The sequence below is a fragment of the Poecilia reticulata genome, linkage group LG21, assembly GCF_000633615.1.
Source record: "Poecilia reticulata strain Guanapo linkage group LG21, Guppy_female_1.0+MT, whole genome shotgun sequence".
Classification (NCBI taxonomy): Eukaryota; Metazoa; Chordata; class Actinopteri; order Cyprinodontiformes; family Poeciliidae; genus Poecilia; species Poecilia reticulata.
Window position 1 is genome coordinate 3,428,263 of NC_024351.1, and position 6,000 is coordinate 3,434,262.

Here is a 6,000-nt window from a genome sequence, read left to right on the forward strand (position 1 = left end):
CAACTTTGATATTTTGTTGTGCTTTTATTTGTTAAAAAAGAAATTACAAATGATAGAAAATGTTTTCAAAAAGTGTATTTTATTGAGTCATCTCTTAAAACAATTTTTGCTTTATTACGAGATTTTAGACAGCTACGCTAGATTGGTAGCAACAACTAACCAGAGTAACCAGTTACAGTTACTTAAGTAACATTTTGGAAAAAAAATACTTATAGGAGTATATCTACTATAGTGTAGTTTACTTTTACTTGGGTCATTTTATTATAAAGTATTTCTACTTGAACAATCAACAAGCTTGTTTTAACCTAAAATTACCAGACACACACCTGCAGTTTTTGTTAAAGTTTCAAAAGTTTTACATTGAAAGATTCTGATATTATTTATATAAATTATTTTCAAATTGGTTCTTAAAATACCACCATTCACACATAAGTTTATATTTTTATGTAATTTTTAAATATTGAACGACTGACGTTTTGACCAGTACTTTTTACCAAACACTTTTTACTCTTACTTGAGTAATTTCACAAATAGTATCATTACTTTTACTTGAATAAAACTATGTTAAGCAAAGTAGTGCTACTCTTACTTGAGTACAATTTGTGTCTACTGGCTACCCAACTCACTCGTTCTGTGGTTACCTAGCAACTCGTTCTGTGGTTACCTAGCAACACCCTGGTGAGTAACTGGCGCAGCAGACGTTTCAGTTTTCACCACTGTGCTTCATAACTGCTTGTAAGTGAAAGAAGGAAATGAGTCTAACAGCTATAGATGGAAAGAGAGAAGGTCACATGAACATTTTGGCAATATTTTTGATATTTAAACAAAAAACAATATTTATCGATACGCTTATATCGCAATACATTCTTCAGCCATATTGTCCAGCCTACAGTAGAGTGGGAACTAGTTATCGGTATGGTTTTGACACACTGTATTGCCCTCATTTTTAGAACTCTGATATTATTTATGCTGTGTTCATACTGAAGTGACCCAATTCCAATTTTTTGTCAAATTGGACTTTTTTGATTTCCATTTCCAAAAATATGCAACTTGGATCTGATCTCTAGTGTGAACTGCAAACGACCTGAAAGTGTCCCGTATGTGCAGTAGAGGGCGCAATGACGTCACACACAGATGGCGCGCTCAGTGTTTTGCCAACCGCTATAAAAAAAGAAGAAGTGCTGAGTGTTTGCGAAAGTGAACATGGATGCTAACGATGGAGCATAGCTAATGATTTTAAAGTTGTTGTCCAAAAAGAGCCAAAACATTAACATCTTAATGCTCATCATGGTTCACCATGTTTGTTGTTTTTCTTCCTTCTTGCGAGTATCAGGATGCAGAATGGTGCGTTTGTCGGGTATCAGTGACGTTCAGGTTGGATGAACGCGACCTGGAAGATCAGATTCTGGTCACATTTGAAAAGATCAGACAGTATCGGATATCCAACCCCATCTGGGTCGCATTCAAAAAGATCTGATCCGTGTTGACAGTCATGATCACACACAGGTCACATTAAGACAAGAAAGAATGGAGGTCCGTGTGAACTTTGGTGTTTTCTCTCCTGACAGTCCAGTAGATTCAGTTCGATTAGTGAGCAAAATTTCAATGTGTCAAACAAACAAACCATTTTAAAAACCTGTTCCCCTCCTCGCCTGTAGGAGCGCTGCACCAAGAACTGCTGAAGGAAACAACAGAAAAACCTCTCAAGAAAACACTGAGCGCAACTTCCTTCTTCATGAAATGTAAATAATGGAGTGGCGTCAGATTTTAATCCTGTAGGATTTCTGTTTTGTCTTTGAGCATTTCTCCTGCTAACTCTAGAGTCACGTGTTTGCTTTGGTTGTATTTACCCAGAATGCCCTGTGCTGTAGTCCACTTCCTACTTTGGGAGCAGACTTTGGGCTGTTTGTATTCAAACAGCACCAGAGTTCACTTCAACCGAACTAAGACCGAGGTTTGTAGTCGGACCAGAGTTCACTTTTCTGGTCCGATTTCACATTCACACCTCGCAAACGAACCAGAAGTTCTAGATAAACAAACTACAGTTTTATTAAAGCGCATCATCCCGACACCATTTCATGTCTTTTTTCTTCTTTTTTACTTGCTTTAACATCAATTACCCGTTGGGGAATCAAATAAACCTGAGCCTGCCTTTCTGTGTCGAACACTGAAAGTCACTTAAATATTGCTGTGATTAACGTATCGCTATGCACTCTTTACTTTTTTTAACATAGAAAGTTACCAGCACTAGATATTCTGTTTTTTGTGTGTCTCCATGTTCTAAAATTAAATGGGAGTTGTAGGACAATATTGAAATAAATGCTGGCATGTGTCTTTGTGAAAAGTGAGTAAAAGTGAGTAAAAGTGAGTAAAAGTGCTCTACAGAGCCTGGAGTTTGTTCAAAACGTTCCAGTTTGATGCACTGAAAGAATATCGACACATAAAAGCAGGTCGGCCACTCTCTGACCTCTCAACATGAGCGAATGAACTATCTTGTCATTCGTCTCCAACAAACATCGTATTGTCTGCAGTGTGTGGTCTCAGCTGGATCCAAATGGATATTTAAAAGCTATAAAACTCATTTTAGAAGTCAAGTTACCTGTAAAATTGAAGCATACAAGTCATAAAAAACACAATCTCTCTATTGACATCATAGAAAACTCCCATGCCAAAGCTCAGTCACCCATGGATATTAACCTATTTTCTCCCCTCATTAAAAAGATACTTCATTCATGACTGCTGAAACACAAAGTAACCATTTTCTGCGGATGAATTGCATTAAATGAATTTCCCGTCTTTTGTAGTTCAAAGCTGTGATGGAAAAATGCAGCAAATCAGGTGTTGAGCCATCTATTCATCTAGATTTCAGTGAGAAATTAACAGATCTTGACTTCAGTTTAGGAGGTCAAACGTTCAGCTTATTTGTTGATTTTGTAAAACGGGATTTTTTTAGTTATTATTGACTCATTAGAACCAACAAAAATGGAGATAAAGCATTAAAATTGGTCAAGTTTTATTGATACATATAACAATTTTCTTGATTGTTTATTAAAACTATGCACAATATTAGATAAATAAGAATAAAAAAAAAGAACAGTCTCACCTTCTGCCTCAGAAGTGAAAAGGAACAAAAATCACAGCTCTGCCTTCCTCATCATTTCCTCCAGTTGCGTCTTCACGCTTTTTACCTCCTGAAAGTGAAATCGCCGCTAGCTTTAAGTAAACCGAGAGAAAAGAGAAACTGCAGCATGAACTCCTCCTGTCAGGGTTGCAGAGACTGTCAGCAGCCTTGCAGTGCAGCCCAAACGCGGACATGTGGAATAATAAATCCACAACATCGTCATGTGACCACTAGCAACGTCCAGCTGATGATCGCTCTGCCGCTGCTCGAGTCCAGACAGGAAGGAGATTCACGTTTTCCAGCAGCTGGACGTGCGCGCCCTCTGCTGGACACAGAGGGGAAATCACTATTAAAATCTGAGTTCAACGTGTTTTTACGGCGTTTTAGGGCCGTTAATAGAAAAAACGAGGAGAAAATTTCCGAAAAAAAAAAAATATATATATATATGTAATCTACAAAAATTTCGATAAAAACTTGGAATCTTTTGAGCTCCAAAAGTTGAAAATATGTCAAAAATAAGCTTAGAAATTTTTTAGATTTAATCTCAGAAATTTTCAAGAAAAAATAAGGACATGTCTGAGTAAGGACATTTTTAATTCTGAGTTTTACTAGATTAAAAACTCAGAATTAAAAATAATAATATTATCAGAACTTTTCTAGAAACATTTTGGAAATATTTTAGCTCCAACAGTTAAAAATTTGTGAAAACAAATCTCAGAAATTTAAAATTAAAAAAATAAAAAAACTAGGAAATTTCTGAGTTTCGAAAGTAAAGAAATCAACTGCTGAAGCTAAGAAATTTGAAGAAACTAGGAAGCTAGTTTTGTCTGGAAAATTTAAGGAAAAATGTTTTTTAGCTCATTGTTAAACCTTTAAAATTCAGAAATATTAATTTCTCAAAATGTACTGACGTTAATTWAAAAATGTCTCTTTTTTCTAGCAAATTTCTTACTTAAAAATTCACAAGTTTTGTCTAGAACATTTCTGAGATTAATATAACACTTTCTGAGTTTTTTGGAATTATTTAAACTTTTAACCTCAGAAATATTAATTTTTTTCTCAAAAATGTCTGAGATTAATCTAAAGATTTCCCTCATTTTCCTAGCACATTTTCGACTTTTATAATTTACAAGTTTTGTCTAGAAAATTTCTGAGATTAATCTAAAAAATTTGAGCAAAGATTTTGGCCTTCTTTGTTATTATTCAGTGAAAAGTGTTGACTACAACAAAATCAAACATTTACGCAACATAATTATCTTTACCGGTGACGTCAAAACATTCCTGACAACACCTGAAGGCATCACAGAGTGGGCGGGGCGTAAAAATACCTGAGCGGAGACGTCCTTGGGTTGGGCAGGTATTCAGGAGGTCCAACATCAAACACACCGAACTTAAGGTAAAAACGGCAAATAACCGAAACATAATCTGAGAGATATAATCTGTGAGATATAATCTGTGAGTTATAAACCGTTTCTGTGTTCAACTTTAACTGTGATTTTCATGTGTGACGTTTAGAAACAGTGAGTTGTTGTTCTTCGCTTCTTTCTGCTGATCTGACGATCATTTTGATAAATATATCAGAATAATACAGACCATGTGTAGAAACCAGCTAATTTAATGCTCCTTCAGACACTGGGACATTTTTAACTTTGTGTGCTTTAAATTTAAAGTCTATAAATTTGCCAAATTAAACATGAGATATGCAGAAAGTACGCTAAATATAATATTAGATACTCGTGGTTCGCATTTTAATTTATTGAAGTTGATTTAAAATAAACTCAACTCTTTTCTCCGTGCTACCTTTGCTCTAATTATATCCACGTTTCAGTTTAATCATACTTTAAATACACTTATGGATTTTTCTATCTTGATATTAAGATATTATAAGTATATATGTAAGTTTATGCAGCTGAAACAAGTTTCTTAAAGTTAACTCAAACTGTAATGTTTTAACAAAATCCCAAGAATCAAAAATCTATTTATTCTAAGTATCAATACATTGTGGCAGAAATAAGTAAAAAAAAGCAGCCAATACCAAGTATTAAATTATAAAAATAATTATTGGTATTAGTGAAGTTAGTCTTAAATGTCTCTATATTTTTCAGAATAAGCCAAGAAAACGTCACTATGCAATTTTTTTTGGTATAAAATAATTAATAGTTCACTTGAACTGTGAATTATTTTATTAGTAATCAATAAAATTATTCATGTGGCAGATTTTGCTCTGCCACGTAAATAAGCTGCAGCATTTGGATCTGAATATGACTTTATGACGATGAATTGGACCAGTTCAGTGGTTCTTAACCTTTGTGAGGTACCGAACCCACCAGTTTCATATGCGCATTCACTGAACCCTTCTGTAGTGATAAATAAAATATGATTTCCCCCCCCCCAAATTCAAAACATTGGGGTGACCCAACTAGGCTCTAGTTGGTGACCAAATCTTCTTAAAAGGTAGAGTCTCTGAGAACAGTTCTTCAAAATATATTTAGTGTTTTCAGCAAAGTTGAGCTGACTGTCCAGGAACGACCCAAAGTATTTAAAATTTGCCACAGTTTCAACAGGTTGGCCATCAAGAGAAACTGGAACCACTTTAACCACTTGTTTAGATCATTTAATTAGCTCTACATTCTTAAGAGAATTAAAAATTTATAATAAATAATAAAGACTTTGCGGTATTCTGATTTATATTAGTTGTGTTACCACCCCACGCCACTAGAGGCAGTAGCAACCCCGAAAAGATGCGACTAAGAGAAGATTTAGAAGTTCACTGAAAGCTACAGAATTTGGTAAAAACTGAGTTTTGCTGAAGTAAATAAAGACACAAGTTCAAATCCCTGCTGAGAGTGGAGCTCCTTCAATCAGGGCTCCTCCACAGC

General features: G+C 34.9%; 1 protein-coding gene across 2 annotated transcripts in view; it reads right to left on the reverse strand.

Moving 5' to 3' along the window:
• scara5 (scavenger receptor class A, member 5 (putative)) overlaps nucleotides 1–3,391 on the reverse strand; it is an 81,113-nt gene extending 77,722 nt beyond the window's left edge. For both annotated transcript variants that reach the window (XM_008397282.2, XM_008397281.2), the window contains exon 1: nucleotides 3,104–3,391. The gene's annotated coding sequence lies outside the window, so the exon portion shown is untranslated. The remainder of the gene's footprint in view (nucleotides 1–3,103) is intronic.
• Between the last annotated feature and the right edge of the window lie 2,609 nt (nucleotides 3,392–6,000).